Source organism: Pteropus alecto, unplaced genomic scaffold (genome assembly GCF_000325575.1).
Source record: "Pteropus alecto unplaced genomic scaffold, ASM32557v1 scaffold72, whole genome shotgun sequence".
Taxonomy (NCBI): Eukaryota; Metazoa; Chordata; class Mammalia; order Chiroptera; family Pteropodidae; genus Pteropus; species Pteropus alecto.
Window position 1 is genome coordinate 7,788,287 of NW_006436811.1, and position 23,004 is coordinate 7,811,290.

The 23,004-nt window shown below is 37.9% G+C and overlaps 1 protein-coding gene and 1 pseudogene across 13 annotated transcripts in view; one reads left to right on the plus strand and one right to left on the minus strand.

Moving 5' to 3' along the window:
- Nucleotides 1–23,004, minus strand: part of KLF12 (Kruppel like factor 12) — a 371,797-nt gene that overhangs the window by 292,114 nt on the left and 56,679 nt on the right. The window lies entirely within an intron of this gene.
- Nucleotides 7,575–20,815, plus strand: LOC102889661 (annotated as a pseudogene).

Below are 23,004 nucleotides of genomic sequence, written 5' to 3' on the forward strand. Positions count from 1 at the left end.
CTACACCTTAATTTCATCTTCTTCAAAAGGAAGATTATGACATTGTACCTCCTTCATTTTATAAACATAAATATGCTAAATAAGTGCTACATAAGTACTTGGTATTATTATTTTCTGCAAAATATATGGTTTATTCAAGACATAATACTTAGGATGAAGTTATCTATTGACTAATTCTTAATAGAATTAGTGCAATAAGCAGCATGAGGACCAAATCCTGAAAATAAATCTAGGCTGGAAGCATCTGCCCAGCCAGGCAGTATTCCATCTTTTCACTGGAGTAATGATATCAAAGCTGAAAAGCAGCAAACCCAGAAAGAGAGCTTTGTTTCGACTAAGCTATGTTAAACGTTGTTGAAGTTGGGGCTATAAGAATCCTACTTACAGCTGAGTTTGAATTGACTGAAAGACTTAATGGATTGCTGAGTCTTAACATCAATTAATACTTGATACGGATACGTGTGTACAAAAGGGTAATAAAACAATTCAGAAGGTCCTCATAAATATGTAACATTAAATATTTGCAAAGTGTCATTCAATCAAACAGATAAGATCTATGCTTCTGAGAACAGGAACTCATAAAGCATTTAAATGAATATGGGAAACCATTAACTGAGGTACAAATTAAAACCGAGACAGCACAATGATCTCTATGAGTAGGAACACTTTCTAGTACCTAGTATCTCAGGAGACAGAGTAAAGGAGAAAGACACAAAGTAAAACAGGAATTGGAGATTCAAGAAGCAGCAGGACCTTTCTAAAGATTATCCAAATACCAGGAGAAAAAAAAAAAAGGTAAATAAGATTCCATGCATGATAAGTAGATTCTGACTAATTGACTGAAAAACCTCTCCACAAGGTTAAACTGAGATTCCCTCCGTGAAATACTATTTTTTCATTAAGTCTGTAAACTTGAAAGATTAGATGAAATAAGGATCTAGTGCTGCTCAAGCTTTTCTAATTATCCTTCTAATGGCCAGAAGGGAAAAAAAAAATTAAGACCCTCATCCTTTGACAGACTAAACCATTTCAAACATCAAAAATTAATGCACTCGAATGTTTCAAAAGAACAGAATATGTTTAGTAATGACCAAATAAGGGTGTGAGGGAGGAGGACAAGGAAAAGATAATTCATAATAGAAGGATTGAGGGCCATTCTGTCTGTGATAACACAAGAGCAATGAAACTGAGCCTACAAAATTCATTCCGACTTGCCTGCCAACACATCACAGGCCCTAGTGGAAAAATGGAAATTAACTGTGTGTGTGTGTGCGTGCATGTGTGCATGTGTACGTGTACACACATGTGCATGTACACACACTCTGCTTTCATAATGATTTCAGTGTTTCTTGATATTTTACTAAAGTACAGTAAATTTGAATTATACAAGTATTTTTCCCCTTGACAATGATAACCAGTAAAAGCTACCAAGCTCCCATTTCTAAAGAGCATTGATTAATGACTTAAGGCAAAGGGAGAATGGTAGTACATACTGTAAAAAGACAGAGTGGGTTTAAATGTTTCCCCTAGGAAGAGTTCCTTGGCAAAAGATTATATTTCTCTATTCGAGGCACTATTTATGTTTTCAATAAAGACTAAAATTATAAAAACTGGGCAATGGATCTAGTTATAATAAGTTAGGCAGATCCTCACAGCAATTGCTGTTTAGGTTGAAAGAAGAAAATAGGAAAGCATTAAATCCATCAGATACTCCTAAGAGCTCTATGTTTACCGACAGTCCTGAAAGAAATTTTGCATCTATTCTTATTGCCATCAATAATATTCTTTAGCAGATCATTTTCTACGCTTTTTTGGAGAAAAAAAAAAAAAAAAGATGTGGTCAGTCAATAAATAACTTCTCCAGTCACAACATTAATAAAAACCCTCTTACTCTTTGCCCTTAGATAAATGATTCTTCAGAGTGCTTAGGAAAATAAACGTCACAAAAATATTAGCGAGAGAGAAAAACCTATCAGTCCAAACTGCAAAGGAACAGAAGGAAAACTGCCCAGAAACAAGGCCTCATTTTCTACACTCTGACCACCACTACTTCCACCCTCTTCCTTTACTAGCGTTATCATTTGGGATCTCCAATTCTGCATCTGCAAAACAAGATAATAAAAACACCTGCTTTGCAATGCCCCGGCAGCAACAAGTACATCGAGCACACAGATCTTGGATTCTAATGTCATTCTCCAATAAGAGGAACAAGATGTCCTTGGAGAAATGTCTGATTCTAGGACTGAGGCAGGAAATATAAGATGAGTACTTAGCTTCTTGTAGTGCAAAAAAAGTAGAGAAGTACTGAAAACATACACACACACACACACACACACACAAACACATACACGCACAATAATGGGGTTTGTCAAAGAAATACAAGGGCCAACTAAAAGAATTCCCAATGATGAAAACTAGAACAATTTGAGAAACAACATTAACCAGTATTAGATTATCATCCAAAGAATAAAGTAAATATCCACAAGTCTGTACGGATAAAACTGTTTAGAAAGGGAGGAAGGGAAAGGATGGGAAGGGAAGGGAAGGGAAGGGAAAGGGAGGAGGGGGGAGGAGGGACGAGGGTAAGGGAGGGAAGGATAGGATCGGCACACAAATAGATGAACAGACGGACAGATAAATAAGGGAGAAAAAACAAATCTTATGAGCTAAAACTTCCAAATTTTGTGCACACTTTACCTCAAGAAGGTGAAGCATAACTCCCCACTTCTTAAGTATGGAGAACACATAGCGACTTCCTTCTAAAGAGTAACAATAAAGAAAGAAGGAAAGAAAGTAACTTTACATGGGAGAAACCTGACAGACCCCATCTCAACCAGGTAATCAAGGCCAGCATCAACAGTGATAAGTCATTCTGATACAACTGATCTGACGTAACGAGAATGGTACTTTACCTCTGTGATCCTCTTGTGAAAAACCTATAATCCCAGACCGACCATGAAAAGAACACGAGACAAATAGCAAGTGAGAGACATTCTGCAAAATATTTGACCAGTACTCTTCAAACTGTCAAAGTCATCAAATACAAGGAAAGTCTGACAACTGTCATAGCCAAGAGAAGTCAAAGAGACATGACCACAAAATGCAGTTGTGGATGGGATCCTGGAACAGAAAAAGGGCAGTGAGTAAAAAACAAAGAAATCTGAACCAAGTATGGACTTCAGTTTAATAATACACCAATATTGGTTCACTAACTGTAATAAATATACCAAACCAATGTAAAATGTTAGTAATGAGAGAACTGTGTGTGAAGTAGATGAGAATTCTCCGTACTAGCTTCACAATTTTCCTGTAAATCTCAAATTTTAAAAAGTAAAGTTTATTTTTAAAAATGCCTGCTTCACCTTCTCCACAAAGCTAAATTTTTAAAAGGTTTTTGGAAGGGGAGTTAGTCGACGGATATGAAGTTATACAAGATGAGTAAGTTCTAGAGATCTGCTATTCAAAAAAAAATGGTGGCGTGCACTTAAAAAATTGTTAAGAGTGTAGATGATCATTTCAAGTGTTCTTACCACAAAAAAAAAAAAAAAAAGCAAAGTTATATAAAACTCTTGGAAGTAATGGATATATTTATTACCTTTATGGTGATGACATCATGGGTATGTGCATTAATTCAAACTCATCAAATTATACACATTAAATATGTACAATTTTTTGTTTATATGATAAACAAAATGAAGCTGTAAAAAAAGTTTATGGAAGTACTTAATTTGTTCACGGGCTACAACACCTCTTAAAATGTATTAAAAATAAATACTATGCTTTTCCAGTTGTTTTACAAAAGAAACATTTTCCATTTATTTTGAGGGGCTCTTAGAGATTTGCTTTTCCATTTGAAAAAAAGAAACGGGTCAACTGTGGCACTGGGTGGGAATGTTAGAGAGACTCACCTGAGAAAATGAAGTTACTTGTAAGCAATTAGAAATTATAAATGAATTATATAAGGTTGTTCCTTTCTCCACTATAGTTGAGAGTTTGCTCAAATATACTCTAATAAGGAACATTTAATTATCACTAACAGAATGCTCTCTAGAAACATTTTTTTTTTTTTTAACCACACACAGTTTTCATTTGATCATCTTACTACTGTGTTCTATACAGGCAAGGAATACTTTGTACTTCCTTACCACACCATTATAGGTGTTAATTTTATTTCTTATCTTTTTACTGTCATTGGTTATCCCATAAATTATTCATGTTAACATTCATTGCTTTCTTTGGAAAGAACTACTAAAAAACATAGAAAAAGCAAGAAATTAACATATATATTGGTTTTAAAAGTCATAGCAATATGAAGATTAATTGTATATATTACAACTGGACATATATTTATCTTCCCAGCCTCTTCTCAGAACCAGCCCTTCTTCACCCCATGGAAATTACGCTTAGTCCAGGTGTTTGGGTAAGAAGGCCCCTTCCTCTGCAGCCCAGGAGTGGGCCTATGACCTTGACCTAACCGATCTGAGCATTCTCCACAGGTCATCTTGATTGGTTTGGGAAATGGGTGACCAGGGCAACTGGTATGTCATCAGAAAAAGTGTTTGCTCTTTCTCTAAGACTATAAAATGTTTTTATGATAAGGATAACCAGCAGCCATGCTGTTGCCACATTTTAATAGTCTAAGAATAAAGCAAGCAGAAATAGCGAAGCTTTAAAGTGAATGGAGAAACAGAATACTCATGACATAAACTGTTGAATGAGGCAATACTTAAAAACAACTTCACCTCTTGGATAAACCAGTTCTATAAGTCAAAAAACCATAAACCTGTTTTTGATTAGGCCAATTTTGGCTTGGTCTACCAGTTAGGATTGGATTTAGCTGTGAGTGACAGCAAATTTACAGGACAGTGGCTTAGATATGACTGCAGTTTCTGTCTCTGGCACTCCGAGTGCAAAGTCAGGCATTCAAGGGCTGGTATGAAACTTCTGCTTCCCCATCTTTTACAGAATTCTTCACATTCCCATGCACAGCACTGGCTTTAATCCCATCTTACTAGTTTCCTCTGGCAGCTAAACCTCTAGCCATCACATCTACATTCCACAGGACAGAAATGAAGAAGGAATGAATGTGGGCAAAGAGCATGCACTAAGGTGACTTTAAAGGTATGCTCACAGAAGCTGCTAAACCACACATCCACTTACATCTCACCGGCCGGAACTTACTTGGCCACACCTAGAGGCTGGAAAATGTCATTTTCTTTCCCGGGCAGCCATGCGCATAAGTAAAAATTCTATTATAGAAATTCTATTATCAAAGAAGATATTGTAGGACAATCGGCCTCAGCCACCACAGCTGGGTTTCTACAATTTCCATCCAAGACAACTTATACAAATCACATACTACATAATAGGTGTTCTTTCAGTGACTGTAATTTAAAATAAAGAGAGAGTGAGAGAAACTTTAAGGCATTAAATAATTGTAGTACTTATGTTTTGGGAATACCATACAACAATAATGCATAGTTGGAGTCCAGCAATATTAACATCTAATGTCACATTTTAGACAGTTAAAATTTTGCAAGTAGACCCTTATCATGTGGCCCAAAGTTGTTAACAAAAGGATAGAAATTCAATGAGGAATTAAAATCTAGAATATATATGGAAATTCTAGAAAGAAAAAGAAGCTCAATTTAAAAACCATGGTAAAACATATGGATAAATGATTGACAGTAGAGAACCTCAAATGGCCAAGAAGAATATGACTTGGATAAAGAGACAGCAAACTGATCATACACACTGTCTTTTACTCTCTCCCCGATTCAAATAAAATGAAAGGTAATAGATTTTTTAGGCAAAGAACGTGAGTTAATACAACAACAAAAAAAAAGGGGAGGGGTCGGGGGGAGGCAAAAAGCATATGGAAGGAAGGTCAATGATTTACTAGACCACAGAAAGCTGAATGAGGCTAAACCAATTGTGAGGAAAATTGAGAAGCAATATGACTGGGTTTGAGGGTAGGAGAGAACCTCCCAGAATCTGGGAAGCTGCCACTGCCAGGTTCCATATCACTCTAGGAATAGGGATAAAATTTAGCTAATACAAGGGAGATTGGTTGGTAATCCAAGAATTAATTAGTCAGGTCTCCAGATACCCTAACCTTAATGAACACTGATGACTACCCTCCACAATCCTAGAAGACCAGTGGTTTATTCTCTGGCTAGAGTAAAACAAGGGGCCTCTACTGAGAGACCAGGGACGTGGTGTGTATGAAGGAATCACACTGAGAGCAGAATGAGAGAGGGAGCAGAGCGGTGAGATGTCCAGTTTTCTTCTCAGCCAGGTTGCAAACTGCTGCCTGGCCTGTACCTGCAGGCAGGAGGCTAGATAGTCTTTCTGTGGAGAACCTAATAAGCCCTTGAATCAAGCTTAAACATATCTCCTGCTATCAGTGGCTGAACAAACAGGAGCCCAGACAGGTGACTCTGCTGAGGAGCCCACAGACCAGCTCAGAGCCTCCAGGAAGCTATCTGGTGTTCCAATCAGAGCTTACAGATTATTAACGCAATCAAAAAGAAAAACAAAAGCAAAAATAAATGAACAGGCATCATTAAAAAAGGATTATTGTAAGAATTCTTTTAAAAAGTATTTTTAGAAATTAAAAATATGATAGCAGCAAAAGTGAATAAATAAGAGTGTGTGAAGGCTATGATGACACAATCTTCTAGAAAGTAAAACAAGGGACAGAAAATAAGAGCAAAATAATTTTTAAAAATTGGAATTCCAGCCCAAGATTTCCAAATACAGGAGTTAAAAGGAAACAGGGAAAATGAAGATAAGGACAGTATCATCAAAATAGGAGTCCTCAAACCATTCTCAGAACTTAAGAACTGAACAGATGATGAAAATGAATTTGAAGTAGTAATCTTTGGAGGAAACAGTGCCCCTGGAGCCTCTGACATGTCTCTATCTGGCTGCTTACTATTTGAACTAGTAAATGAATCTATCTGTATAGCAAGAGACTTCTGTATTGAAAGGAAAGGGGAAGGGAGGGGAGAGGAGGAAGGGAAGGAAGAGAAGGAAGGGAAGGAAGGGAGAGAGGGAGAAAGAGAAAGAAAGAGAGAGAAAGAGAGAAGGAAGGAGGGGAGGGGAGGAGAGGGGAGGGGAGGGGAGGGAAGGGAAATTCCTAAAACAAGGATTTAAGTTTCTGGAATGACAGGGCTAACTGAGTACCCTGCAAAACTTGATGAAAACAGACCACACAAAGTTACATACATCATTGAGAAATCCAGAACACTTAGAAGAAGAAGATACTTCTCTGAGATTTCAGAGAGAGAGAACACAAAAGTGAGGGGAGAAAAAGTCATTTAACAAAAGTACTGGCAACCATACCATAATGTCATCCAAAGGACACCAGAGTCGAGGAATGCCTTCAAAATCCCAAAGGAAAATTATTTCCAATTCTGAATTCCAGACCCAACTACGCTATCAATCAAGTATAAAGGTAAAGATATTCTGAACATGCCAGATGTCAAAAAAATTACCTCTCCTGCTACCCCTCTCCCTCACATAGGAGGATATGCAGAGCAAAGAAGGGAGAAAACAAGAAAGGCGGAACCATGAGACAAGGAGACAGAGGGCACAAGAGAAGAAAGGACAACTGTGGGGACTCCGGGGTTAGAGCTGTGCACAAGGTGAGGCAGGGCTGAAGGCTCCAAGGAGGACCTGACAGGACACCTCATGCGTCTGAGTGCGCAGAGAATGAGACAACCTGGAGACTAAAGCAGTGATCAAAATGTCCAACACTCAACAAACAAAAATCAGACAAAATTCGCAGGAAAGGAAAAGTTATCACTATATACAACACAGCTGTGAGCAGCACCTCCATAGGTATCATTTAGGTATAATTTTATAAACATTTAATATAGATCTAACCAAAGTCGGTGCAACGACACTGGAGAGCCAGGAAAGTTGCATTTTTGATGGAGGGCATGGAGTTAAAAGAGCTAAATCTTCATATTACATACTGGGTAGTCCATAGATAAGAGCTAAACTAAAGGAAATGCACTGAAAGGAAAAGCTATATAAACAAGTTATTTAGAGATACAAAGTTTAAAAATCAAAAGAACCAGGTAAAAGAGTTGAGAATAGTTCCGCAGAGAATGGAAAGATAGGAGGAAGAAAACAAGCAAAGAATCGCTGCTTTTTCTAAACAAACTCTGTTGGTCAACTTGAGTGTTAAAACTGTGTGCATAGAAAATTCTGATGAACGTCAAAACCAAAAAACCAAAACGAGGAGAATTTCTAACAAAAGCAGGAAGACAGGCCATGTACAGTAACGCATAGTGAAGAAATCGAATATGTATCGGGGCCATGGGAGCTGCGGGGGCCAATACCAAAAATATACTGTGAGACCAACCACACTGGGGTGGGGGCAATTCACATAAGAGCAGTTTTCTTGAGACCATAGATAATGTGAAGTAATTAGAGATTCTGTGACAATTTTAGAAGGATCAATCAGGCAATGGAGTAAGGGAGGTTAGGGAGTGACAGGCAAAGGCTCCAGTTAGAGTAATATTTTAATAACTAAAGTAAGAGTTAATAACGATATGAATTTCTATAAAGGCAGAGGATATTATAATAAGGGACAGAGAGTGAGAGGGGGTTAAAACTCACTAGGAATCAAGAAAATATACATCAAAATAAAATATTACTTTATAACTATCAGAATAATAAAAATTAGAAAGGAAAATAATGCCAAGTTTTGGCTGTGATTTGGGAAAAGGGAAAATTTTACACAGAGCTGATGGATGTTTAAACTAGTACGGCCATTCTGGAAAAAAATAAAAATATGGCAGTACTTAGTGAAATTAAGTATGTTCATGCCCTACGCGATCAGGTAACTCCACTCTTCTTAAGGACACGTGTGTGGAAATGCTTAATGTACCAGTGTAGTAACAGGAGCTGAAGGCCGTGGAGATATACAGTAGGAAAGGGAAAATATGGTAGGCGAGAGTTATGAAATACTACGCAGAAGTGACAAACGAACAGAAACACAGATATAACTTACAAACATGGTGTTGGGTGAAAGCTATTAAGAAAAAGAAATGAGTTTGACAGCACAATACCAATTATGAAAATTAACCACACATACTTAAAAAACACCACTGCCAATTCTGCAAGGGCTCCCGCACGTCTGCAAACACGGCTCAGGCGCACTGGAAAGGACGGCCGCTTGGTGGTGAGGAGCAGGGCCCGCCAATGGGAGGAGGCGGCTTAGTGGTGAGGAGCACGGCCCGCCAATGGGAGGAGGCGTGTCAGTGGGGACGAAGACAGAGCAAGGGAAAGGAGTGAAACAGGAGAAGCGGCTTCCACGTGCCACGAAGAGTGGCGGAGCATGGACTGAGAGGCGACAAACTCGTGACAACCTCGACTGTCTACATCAAAAATACCATCGCCACCCACCACTAAACCCCATCTCCCAAAAGGAGAAAGACAGACAGAAATGGGATCAAGTTTAAAAAAAAATAATAATAATAAGGATTAGGCATCAGAAGAATTACGAGACAAGGATTCCATGTCTGGCTCCCAAACCTTCTAGGAACATGACCTAAAACAAATTATTTTACTTTTCTTTGCCTCAGTTTCCCTATGTATAAAAAAGGGACGATATGATAACTTCTTAGTGAGGAATAAACTGTGAAATATTTTATAAATGTCTGGGTTTTTTAAGCCCAGACACTGGAAAACAGTCTAAACGTAAAGCGGCCATTATTTGGCATCTGAAACATGGCACAGGTCTCTCCAGGATAACAGTGCCAGAGACAGGAAGTCTCATGGTCTGCCTACCTGTTAACCATTAGGTAATTCTGAAATTACATTTTAAAATCAATTGTCGTAAACATTTTCTACTAGTCCTACTCTTGAGGAGACCATTTCTACTGAAAATAAATTTTCTGACACTCCCTGGAAAGGAAATAACAATGAGTCCGTTTATCAAAGTGGAGAATCAAGTTAATAGCCAAGAAGCACATTATCTACCCCGCCCAACATCACATTCTACCGTCTTGGCCGGATCACACGGGACTCAAAGGGAGAATTCTACTCCCAAAGTAAGTTTCAATTCCACTTCCTTAAGTTTTAAAGTCAATGTTGCTTGGACATCACATCACAGCCAGAATCAAATGTAATCTCCCCAAGATGAGGTTGATCACCCTTTCTGGTGTCTGTCCTTTTCTCCCATTCCTACAGCTGAGACAAAAAGTCAGGAAGGCAACTGTCTTTCTCTCCCTTGCATGTAATATGCTCGTTTCTGGCTCATAAGTTCTAAAATACTCCACTCGTTTGCTGCTTGGCCTCATCATCTCTGCCAATCAACAGTCTCACTTTCCTTCTAACATTTTTAATGTCTTCCCTGGCTGCCCTATACACTACATCCACCATGGCGGTATCAGCAATCATTAAGAAAGCACATGTGTATTAACTTACGCCTCAACAGGAGAAAGCCAATGTATCAATCAGAAAACTCTAGTATATATATTTTATAATGAGCGTCTTCAGATACTTGCTATAATAAAGTGAAGTACCAAAATATTAAGAATGGATTATGTATCAAAGTATACTTATTACATAAGCTAATTATACTGAATATAATATTTATATAGAAAAATAACATTTGCCATTTATGGTGAAAACTCGTTATCTTAAACATACTTTATTTACACTTAATACACATGCCTTATAATAGATCTCTCAACTTTCCATTAAATATAAAAACCATGATGCCAAGAAATACCACAGTATAAATACTACTACTACCACTACTACTACTACTACTGGCTAATAATAATAATAATAAGCAATAAAGATTATCATGTGTCAGACACTGTACAAGTCCTTTCCATGTATTAATTCATTTAATGCTCTCAGCACTCTAAGAGGTAGGGTTAACTAACATTCCTATTTCATAGATGAGAAAAGTATAGAAGTAAAAAGATCAACCAAAGTCACACATTAAGTAAGCTGTGGGGGAAAAACACAAACCCAAGCAGACACAGGCTGGAGATTTTTACCCGTCACCATACTGCCTCCACAAGCTTCTGTAACAGACAGAACAATGCTTTATAGAAGGTGGAGGTTACATACCTGGATACTGGACTTCACACACAACAGATGTTCCATAAGTCTAGAAAGAATGGTTGTGAGCTTAAATTATCCTGAGAATCTCTATGAACCAGCAAATGTGCTACAAATATTGCTTAAAATTATATGAGGACATTGTTGAAAGGTAAAAAAAAAAAAAGCAGAAGACTGCATCTTGATCCCAAGGAAGAGTAAAATTGGACTTAGAGACTCAGATTAATTGTAAAACTGAAGATAAATTTACTGTGTGGGACTAGTGAGTAAAGAATATTGTTATGAACATTTAAAGGCTTGTTTATTAGTTATAAGAAAAGTAACTTTGAGTCATAATTTTGTTGTATAAAATCCCAATCTCAGAAAACTTTTCCATGTATTCCATCATATAAAACATGATTAAGGTATGTTAAATTTGAAACTGCTCCAGAATATCTTCAATAGGTATTCTAGACAACTCGCAGTATCAACATTCTTAGACTAAAGAGGGTTATAAACAAAACATCTAACGTCCACCCCGAACTCCAAGACTGACAACCACCAAGTTAGTCAAAACAGCTAGGGCCATTCATATAGAGAAGTCAAAAATGATGCTTGCACTGATGGCCACTGACTCAGAGTGATCATTTAAACATCTAGATGCTTTGGCCAAAAGTAATTTATGCAAAATACAGAATATTACAAAAACCATTAAGGGCCCCGTCCTTAGGAGCTGGAGTTTTTCATCGGTAACCTATGTGTCACGTGCCACAGAGAGTCAGCTCACAGGTTTGTGCAGCAGCTCTGCAGCAGTGGGAGAAGCCAAAGATCCAGCATAGAGGATGAAGCTGGCAAGGAAGGCAGGGAAGGGGACGCTGGGTTTTAAGATAACAGAACGAAAGAGAAAGCGGGGATCAGAAAGTTCAAACAACTCATTTTACGAATGAGAACACAGTCCCTGACTTACCCAGGAGCACGCAGCTCCTGAGAGGCAGCTTCGGGATCAGAACCCAGGTAACCCTGCCTGGGCCATCTCACGCTGTGCTGCCTCCTGGTGACGTCATTTTTGGTGATCTTAACATATTAGTATCTACAGACTTTACTGCTTCCGTTAACATCAGGGCTTTCATTCACTGGACAACGTACTTTCTATTCTTGAAAGAATTGCTCACGTCTCATTTTCCAAAATAAAAACAAAAGGAATATGTCTATGATCTTATTAAGAAAAATGACTCGCAAGCTTAAATGTCTTCAATGCACATCTACCCTAATTGTAAATTAGTGAGCAAAGATTTTACATTTGAAAAAAATAATAAAGTTCCACTATTATACTGTACTTTGTATTTACACATAACATTTATTTCAAAACATCACAGTAGAGCATCATGACATCCCTATAAAGAAAGTGGGGGATAATTACAGTAATTAAAATCTATGAGCAGGGAAATTAAGACAAAGAGAAGTTAAATTTCTTGCTCAAGACCATCTAGCAGGATGTGCGACTGTGAACAAAATGTCTCAAGTCCCACTATACTGGCCACCAACAACATGAGTAAAATTTTTAAAGCATCAGAAAAATCATGTTAAGAAAAACTACAAAAGAAAGTTAACTTGAAATTTTAATAAGTTAAATTATGCCCTTTACTCTCTCACCAAACTGTCTCATAGTCTTAGCATCAAATAAGTTGGAAGTTTTGACTTCTCCATTTCTCAAATCCATTCCATTTACTTAAATGTCTTTAAAACACAAAGCCCCGGCTACAGAACAATTTATTAGAAGAAAAAAAAAAATGATGCTTGCATTGATGGGCCACAGTAACATAAATCAATGCAAGGCAATTATTTTGCTATCAAAGTATCTGAGGATACTCGTAAGCTGTTATTTTCTTGGTTCTTTACAAGATGCAACAGAAAGCAACAAAGCTTACCCTAGTAGAGTCTGGTCTCTACATCACCGTGCACATATGATACTCACCACCGGAGTATGGAAACAAAGTACAGGCACAATCCATTCCCTTTAACCTAATTCCCAGGATGACATAACAAGGTTCTTCTGCCTTTGGGTTGCTTTAACTTCTCTACAGGCAGATCACACCGTGGCCCAGCCCATGAAATAAACAGTCAAGAGTGTCCACAGAAGGTTTTTCATTCAACACAGAGGGTAGGATAAGCAATGGTGACAGAAGAAAAACAACAGCATCAATTTACCCTAAACACACTTGTTCCATGCAGCAGGTGACCAATAAGCAATGGATATAAAGTGCAAGCCCAGGGCCAGGAAAAATGGATGAGTCTGACGTTCAACTGGCTGAGCAGGCAAAGATAAACAACAGCCAGCACAACATCACGAGCAACAGTGGGTGGTCAGATGGGCAAGAAAAGCCAAGGAGACAGGGACAAGGAGCATGAGCGGTGCCAATCCCCATCACAGAAGACTCCTCTCATCCTACTTCAGAGAAAAGATAAGTGTGCTTCAGACCACAGACACAGATAAATGCAACGCACCCGCCTGCAGAGTGGAAAGGAAGAGAAAGAGTCTAGTGGTTCCCAGCCAGAGACAATGTTTTTGATAGGATTTAGGAGGTATGAGGGATACAGGTACATGGGAGGAAGGAAGAGAAAGTGGAGGAAAGGAAAGAGAAAGAGAAGGAAAAAAGAGTGGAGTCCACACTGTGATCTGAAGTGAAGACCAAGGACCATATTGAGCATCAACACCAGCACATCAGTTATGCAACATATGTATAACCCAAATTTCACTGACTGCCACTTCTTTCTGAAGCATCTGTTAGGGGATTTTTTTTTCCCCCTGTATGTTTGTTGGTAGTTTTTAAGGCCCTGCTTTTATTGCTCACTTGTCATTCTACTTACAGTAAAGATTAATAACACTGCATATGGTGTGTGATGAATAAGAAATCCAACTTATATGGCACTAGGTGTAAAATTATGCAGTATATCCCTTTGAGTGTATAAAAATCCTATTTCACATGAAGAGTTTCCTACACAGAGAAGTGAAACTTATTCAAGTATTTGCCACGCTCTGGTCTACAAATAGCCTCAGAAAAGTAATCTGTGAAAACGAAAACTGTGTTACCCAACTATATTGTCAAACTAAAAAATGTTATTTTAAAGTTACAGTAAACTCAACTCATCCAAAATCTACTCAACCAAAAAGCCAAGATTATCATAATTTATTTTGGCTTTAATTCTATATGTAAAAGAGGAGTGGAAATATTTAGAAGCCATGTCTGCCTTCTTTTGGAGGGGAGGAGAGTGAAATTCTTCTCAGTGGAAAAATAAACCTGCACAATTCCTCCTCCATTGTGGGCCCGGTAGAGAAGGGGAAAGAAAACTTGGAATGAGAAAATATTAATGAGCCGTTAGGTGAGTAAAAGGAGATCCAGAATTTGTCTGGGCACGCGAGCCAGAGGAAGTTGCAGTGCGCTGCACAACTGAAGAGCTCGGAATTATTTTTTGAAGATGCTGGGAGCCATTAATGAGAGAAAGAAAAGAGGTCATGGACCATGATGGGTGGCCAAGCCCAAGTTGTTGGATCCTCATGAGGGAATTTTTAAAACACGGTCTAGTATTCAATTTCAAGCTTTTTTGTTTCTGAACTCGTAACTTTTCAGTTTCCCTTATCTTCATAAAGCATACTCTACATGGTAATAAAAAGAAAAAAGCAAGGGAAAGGAGCCGTGTGTGTGTGTGTGTGTGTGTTTGTCGGAGGGTAGGTATAAACTGCAACAGAACTGCCAGGTTCAAAGCGGTGAGACAGAAAGAAAGAAGCAGGGCTGAGGGGCCAGGTGCCCACAACCTCTGACTCATTTCCAGGACCAAGAGGGAACTCTGGCTCCTCCCACTACTTTTGAAAAAGTTCTAATTTCACTGGACCCCAAAAGAAGAGGTCACAGCAGATTTTGCAAAAAGACATAATTAAAGCAATCAAAATAGTGGCTACTGTGATTACTTATGAAACCAGAGCACTTGGTAAGTGTAAGTTGAAATGTCCAGCAATAAAAAACATAATTTTCAATATATATATCATGAATAATCTCCATATCCTAAACAAGAATAACAAATTACTTTTCCTATAGCTAGTCATGGACACACAGGTGGATTGAATCACTGGCCACAAATTATAACTTAATTCAACATTTTTAAAAGAAAATGTATCTGATTTTTAAATTGGTATGAAATTTAAAAATTATTAAAGACAGAAACTTCTTAAAAGTTATTTGTGTTATACATAAGGGAAATGGGATGGGGGAACAGGAATTAACATGTAAAGGGAGAAGAGAAAGACCAAAGATGAAAATGAAGGAGGCCACAAACATACAGGGAGTGGGGGAAGACTCAGGCAAAGAGAGATACAGTAAGTAATACAGGGAAAGGAAAAACAAAAACTGAAACAGAGTTATAAACCACTTTTAACTATGTAATTTTTGGTAAGTTTCCTAGAGCCTTAGTTTCCTCATCTGTGAAACAGGTATAAAGAAATTTATGTCATAATTTTATCATAATCGTTTAATACATGCAAAAGTAACCTATAAAAATGCATACCCATACACAACCAAGAGTGAGAAGTGGAAGAAAGAGATCTTACTATATAAAATGACCAAAGAATGAAACCTACTACTGGGAAGCTGACATTGTTATTCCTATTATCTACTCTCTGTGAAATGTTCACTGATCTCTATTCACAGGTTCCAACTTCCTGAACTTTATTCCTGATAGAGCATTTATTTCAGCCCACCAGAAGGAAAATTATTTCTAGTATACAGAGGTGAGGTCAGAGGGCTAAATCCAAACCTTGGCTTCTGGATTACTTTGTGTGGTCCAATACTTGAACACCAACGAAAATGGATCTTTCCAATGAGGGCCTTGAAGTATTGTACAACAAAATAACGTCATTAGTCACAATCTTAGCAACAGCTCGCATTTACCTTGCTCTCTCTTTCTACATACCAGGAACCATACTGGGCATTTCAGATCTGTTCTTTCAAAACATCACAATAATCCTTCCAGGTAGGTTGTTATTAAATTCATCTTACAAATGAGAAAATTTGGGCCCAAATATGTTAAATAACTTGCCCAAGGTCTCACGGCAATAAGTGAGGAGTTGGATTTCAAGCACAGCTTTTAAAAATTATACCAAATTTCATGATCCTTAAGTACCTTCTAAGCATCAGAGGATGAATAAATTATGTCCAGAAAAGCTTTAATACAAGCATATTTCAGTTTTTCTTAATATCCCCCCAAAATGACAAGTCAATTATTGAACATACAGTAACTCTTAGATTCATTCATTTAATTTCTGTAATACTTCCCAGATTGTGAGACTTCAGGTAAAAAAGGCACTCTTGGGTCTCAGTTTCTTCATCTGTAATTGAAAATGTTTCAAATGATGGCCGAAATTCTATTAAATAATAAAAATTTACTGTGCAACCCTTCCCCGACCTTCCCAGTAATCCCAAGGTGATTCTAATCTTTCTTCTGCTAAAATACAGTGGAAATCTCTGAATAAATATCTTTTGGTGTATTTTGAAGGACACACCCATACAAACTAAAGTTATATTCCGTTCATACAGCACTGCAGAAATCAAGGCCATTCTTTCATATCTTGACTTCAGATGAGAGTTTTGTTAAACTGCTACTGAATAAGAAACACTTAAGGGTTGTACCTTTTTTAATTAAAAATTTTAAGAAGCAAACAAGAGTACTGTAGTGTTTAGTAATATATAAACACCTATACCAAATACTTTGGCCTTTTTTTTTTTTTTTTTTGCACAAGGGCCTATTATTCAGAATGAAAGTGCCAGCAGAATCTTCCTCAGCTGCCTGAGACTGTGGTTACCCTACTTCTAATAAACAAGACAGCTTCCTGTCTCTGGCTTCCCATTGCCCAGCCAGGGTTGAATCATGGCAGCTTTCACAGTCATGACCCCTGAGTGCACTCATGCTAAAGAGTGTCTGCTTTGATTCACTCTCTATTGTAGGAAGCTACTTATCAAAGCACACCTCTTGCTTTTGAATTTGAAATACTGCATCAGTAAAGCTGAAAAAGAGTTAGCTTTTTACACTCAAAACTTAGTATCTCATTATCTCTAAATTTATCTCCATTTGGTTGATGTATCTGGACTTTTTCTAAGTCTCTAAAGGGATAAAGCTCTGTGTACACTTTTAGATCATTTCGGAAGTGGTTAAAACAGCATCCGGTAGATGATTCTCTAATCAAATATTCATTTTCTAAAGGATCTTTAGTGACAGAACCCACAGGCAGAGTTCATAATCAGAAAATTAAAATTAACTTCAGGTTACAAAAAAATTTACAAGTGATAAATCTTTTTCTTAAGGGCTTAAAAAATGCAATAGAACAGTATTTTCTACTACTTTGGGGCTGTTCTGGGATAATTTACTGTCCAACATGGTATTCGATTTGTTTTCAATATGCTGATAAGTTATATATAATGCATATCCCACTTCCTTTATTTTGCTCATAATCTATAGGATTGTGTCGGCAAAAGGGCAGCATTTGCATTTCTGACCTTTTTGAGTAAAAGAAAATAGAAAAATATCTGTCTTGCTCTATAAACAAAAGACTTCATTTCTAGTTTTACACCAGCACCATTTTCCTTACTCATGGCAACCTGTTCTGTTGGACAGTCCTGGCATCTCGATATCGAGATACTGCTTCAGGTAACCTGTAAAGGACAGAAATCCTCTTCACCCTCCCTCCGCCTGAGCCATTACACAAGTCCTCATGCTTCCTGGAGTTGTCAGAGTCCCAGCCGGTGTGAAATGGTGATGCTGTCAGTCAGCAGGGAAATTTTCTGCTTCTGAAAACCTCTCTCAGAGCTTCCTCTGTGCAGCACCTCGAGCTGCCTTGGAGCACCGTGTCAGTTTATCAAAATAGCTCTGGCCTGATGACTTCACGAGTTCTCACAAACAGGCCAGCTGGCAGAACTCTCATGCAGTCTGCTCCTCAGGGGAAGACACTTTTTCTCTTTCCCCACCACCCCCTAATATGAATAGTTAGTTTCATTTTGACTCGGGAAGAAGTCTCCTTTCTGAGGTTAGATTCAGCACAAACCTAATGCAAAAATGTCAAAACGCTGTAAGGAGGCCCCGAAAAGAGCTATATTGCCAATACCAAACCTCCAGTGCCTGTGTTAGTATTTTTTATGGTAAACTGCACGGACATCAAAACTGCTAGGTCAACCAACCTTATATTACACATTCTTATTTCATTCATTTTAGAGCCAAATATCTTCCTGAAGAATATTTATAACTGATAATCAGACAAATTTTTCAAAGTCATTTTTCACATTTACTTGTTTTCCACAAGATGGCTGAAATAAGGTATCAAAGAATTACCACTCCACCCAATCAGCCCAAGATGACAGAGGGCCTTTAAAAGCATTTTTTGCCATCACAGCGAGCTTTAGTGATTAATGTTCAAATGAATTTTGAAAAGAAAAAAATTTTTTTAAGTGTAAGGCATTCATGCGATGAAAAAGGAGCTAGATTCTGTATTAGATTACCAAATTCTCTTTGTTTATAATTTTCCCTTACAGAGTTTTTCGCTTCCTTTTACAGTTACCACATGCTAGTAAGAGAACAGTCTATAAGAAAAGGAGGACCTTCTGATGTTCCAGTATCATAACTCAGTGCTATGTCCGCACTGCACTTTGATTCCAAAAGAGAGCATTTAGATTAACTGCTTCAGTGCCCTATGGACACAAGATTTATGCCCAGAGAAAAAGCTCCCATATGATTCTATGGACATAGAGCTAATGAAATAATTTGGTTCGCTGGTTTAAGATGGTTCCTCTAAAGGGGGTGAAATCATTGTTCCCAAAAGACAAAAAAGCACCAGCGTTCTGCTGCCACCATCCCAATTCCCCTCCGTCTCCGACACAGCTACAAACAGCATCTAAACAGCACTGCCATCCTGTAGTCATGATGGTGGGAAATCAAGTCCCTCCACCGGCCCCAATGAAAACATCACAAAGGGATCTTCAGAGAACACACAGGCAAAAAAATGACAGTAAATTTGAAAAATGCATTTTATCATACAATTTGTTCATTCCACAAATATTTGCTGATAACTAGCCTGTGGCAAGTACTACCTACGTAATGCCTCCAATGATGACTACTTCAAGGATTTTACTCAATCACTTTTAGTCAGGTACTATGTGGCCATGTAGCCTTAATGAGATGAGACATAGATTGCTGCAAATTTGTCTTTATGTTAATCCAACGATTGAGAAATTTAGTTTTAATAGTATCTCCAAGGAAGTATTTAGATTCCCTTAATTATAAAAACCAAGGCCAGTGTAGGCATAGTTGAGAAAAAATAGCCATGAAATTAGTTATGTCTCTCTCCTGCAGAAGCTAATAAACAAAGATACAATGGATATTCTGAATGCTGAAAGGTCAATTATAAGTGTTATTACAGATGTCATAATTCACACAGGGGTGGTATAGGCTAAGTAGTTTGTGACAGCAACTGCACTAACTATCAAACTCAGAACCATAAAGGACCTTAGTTAGATCTAGTAAAAATCTCACATTTTACTAATGGTGCCTTAAAGGTTGTGTGATTGTGCAAAGTCATGTAGGTGTTATCATTTTGGAATCAACATTAAGTTTTATTTATACAGTGTTTTTCCAGTTATACTACTCTGAGTCTGATTCATACGCACACATATTCAGTATACATATACATTATACTATTATATGTCTGAATCATACGCAAACATAAATATGCACACATACACATCATACTTGCCTGTCTCTGATTTTCCCTCCCCCTTCTCATACACACATGCACACACACAATTACAGTATTGAGTCTGATCTATACACATTTAACTACTGTGTTGGACTCTCTCTCTCTCACAGTCACACACACACACACACACACACACACACACACAGATTGTTAACCGATTCATACACATACACTACTTTGTGTTTGAGTCATATGTATACATACACACATACACACATGTGCATTATACTACTGTTTGATTCATACACCCAACTTACTCATGTATGTATCATACTACTTTGCATCATATGCACAAACTTTATACTACTGTGTATCTAATTTAAATGCAGATACCAACCTACTGGCATATATACATACACACTAAATTTATAATAGTAAATCTTGTTTGTATGTAAAATATATATTTTTCAAAGTGAGAAATTCAAATGTGAAAGAGATACACGTGTAACTATTTCAAAACTATTGTGCTTTTTCCGCACAGGAGGCCTACAGCCACTAGGGCTGCTGCCATGTCTAGTGATCCCTGAGAAGTTCCAGCACATTTTGCAAGTACTCAACACCAATATTGATGGGCGGTGGAAAATAAGCCTTTGCCATCACTGCAATTAAGGGTGTGGGGCGAAGACATGATCATGTGGTGTTGAGGAAAGCAGACATCAACCTCAACAAGAGGGCAGGAGAGCTGAGGATGAGGTGGAACGTGTGATTGTCATTATGCAAAATCCACACCAGTACAAGATTCCAGATAGGAGGATGTGAAGGACAGGAAATACTGCCAGATCCTGGCCAATGGTCTAGACAACAAGCTCCATGAAGATCTGGAGCAACTGAAGAAAATTTGGGCCCACAGAGGGTTGTACCATTTCTGGGGACTTCCTTCGTGTTCAAGGCCAGTACACCAAGACCACTGGCTGCCGAGGCCGCACTGTGGGTACATCCAAGAATAAATAAATCCGTAGGCTTTGCCTGATAATAATGTATACATTTAAAAAATTATTGTAATTTATATGATGTAGTATTTTTGCATCTATAGGAGTCCTTAAGGAGTTGAAAGGAAATGACTCCTATCTAGGCATAAACAATGACGTGGAAATTTGGTGAGCTCATAGGTATCCACTTGGATGACGATTTTTGTTTCTTGGCTGGAAAATGAAGATACTAGTATTGTTTGTGTTGTACTGTCTTCCATAATATGGGGTGAGGAAGTGGACATGCACGGCAACCAGGGACAGAAAATAAGTTCTGTCTGGCCTCAAGACAAATTCCCAGTTTCTAAACCCATAAAGCAGAGTAGGAGTGGCATGCAGAAAGCACATAAGCAGCATAGCTTGAGACCCCAGCTACAGTGTGACCTGAAGGGACTTCTCCCTCTGCTCAAGGGCTGATGACATAGAGTGCTCTGAATGACCTGTCTAGATATATGAAATTAGGCTTCTTCCCTGTTTTTTTGTTTGTTTGTTTGTTTTTTTACTAGATCTAACTCCTAAATTTAAGAGTGAGAATTAGCAATGATGAGGCCCTCTGAGGGGTTTTATGAAGAGGGGATATCAGCAAACACGAGACTGAAATAAATGGAGAAGACTCTTCATGGCAACAAGCTGATGGAATGACTCATTGGTATGTAGATGTTCCGGAGATAGAGAAAGAAAAGCATTAGGATGCAGGATACAGGTAGGTGCATAAATAGAAGATGCTGAGTTGATGTGCATGATATGGTCCATTCACATTCACATCCACGGTCTAGTATAGCCTGTAGAACCAGAGGCAATACCGAGAAGATAAAACTATGAAGGAGAAATGAATTTCAGACTGTACTATGTTATTCTCAAAAGTCTACTAAAGCAGATGGTGAATATTTTGGACCCTTGCTTTCCTAAGCTACTTGCTGTAATAATCTAGTATGCTTTCCTTTTTCCATAAAACATTTCCCTTTATTATGAAATATAGCTATTGCCAGCTCATATATACATTATACTGAAAGAGCCTATATAGTGAAACTATGAAGTACCGCTTTTAAGATCCTTTTAAATAATGGCCTCATAGTTTTCATTAAGATAGTGAAAGGAAGACAAAAATAATGGCAATGCAACATGAGTATACATCTCTTGGGGTAAGGCAGGAGAGTTTCACTGCCCACTGAGGCAGCTGCCCACTGAGAAAGAGTCCTGCCAAACCAGATAGCACAGTCACTCCAACACTGGAAGAGGCTACAAGAGGCCACTAATCAATTCTTAAAAATGGAGCTTTATTCCTGAAAAGGAAATACGCAGCTTTAAGAAAATGAACCGAGATCTTTTGAAGACCATTTTAAAGACCTTATCCATTGCCTAAGATAAACATCTGCCAAGGATCAAAATGATCAGTCCCTGGGTAGAGGCTTAGGGGATGGGGTAGGAGGAAAAATAAATAGCTAACTGCTTTTCAAAAACTGGAATGGGAGGCCTATGAAGAAATATAGGAAAACGCTCAAAGATTAGCAGGTCAAGTACAAACTAATAATTAGGCCTGCCAAGAAAGAATTTGAGAGTAACCTTGCAAAGTGCTCCAAGGCTAAAAAAAAATATTGCTTAAAAAGATAAAACCTCTGGAAATAAAGTATAATTTTCTGTAAAGCATGTACTTAAAAAGAGGGGAGGGGGGGAGAAAGAAACGGAGTAACTGTTTCCTTGGTCTTTCTTAGAAAAAGCATTGAGAATATTACAAATACCACCTTATCTTTTGCAACAGATAGGCTGCAGGAACTAAATCAAACAGTGATTAATTTAAGGGAGAAGCTAAACCTAATTATTAAACTAGATGTAACAAAAACCTGCCTGGCATTATCACAAAGTCAAAGACTCAAGGTGGAATTCACAAACGGTTGGCTCAAATGTAAAATTCTAACTAAAACCAGCCACTATACAGAAGGATATAGTTGCTAACTGGGTATCCAACTACAGAATTATCAAAATGAAGGCCTTTCTAATATTGAAGAAAACAATATATTGAGGGACAAAAACAAACAGGAATTAATAGTACAATATGGTTGAGTATTCACTCTACTTGATAACAATGAACACACTGGAACAAACCAAAGACCAGTTTTAAAAATTACATTTTGCTATGGTTAATGCAGGAGACAGATGACAGAGAATCGGATG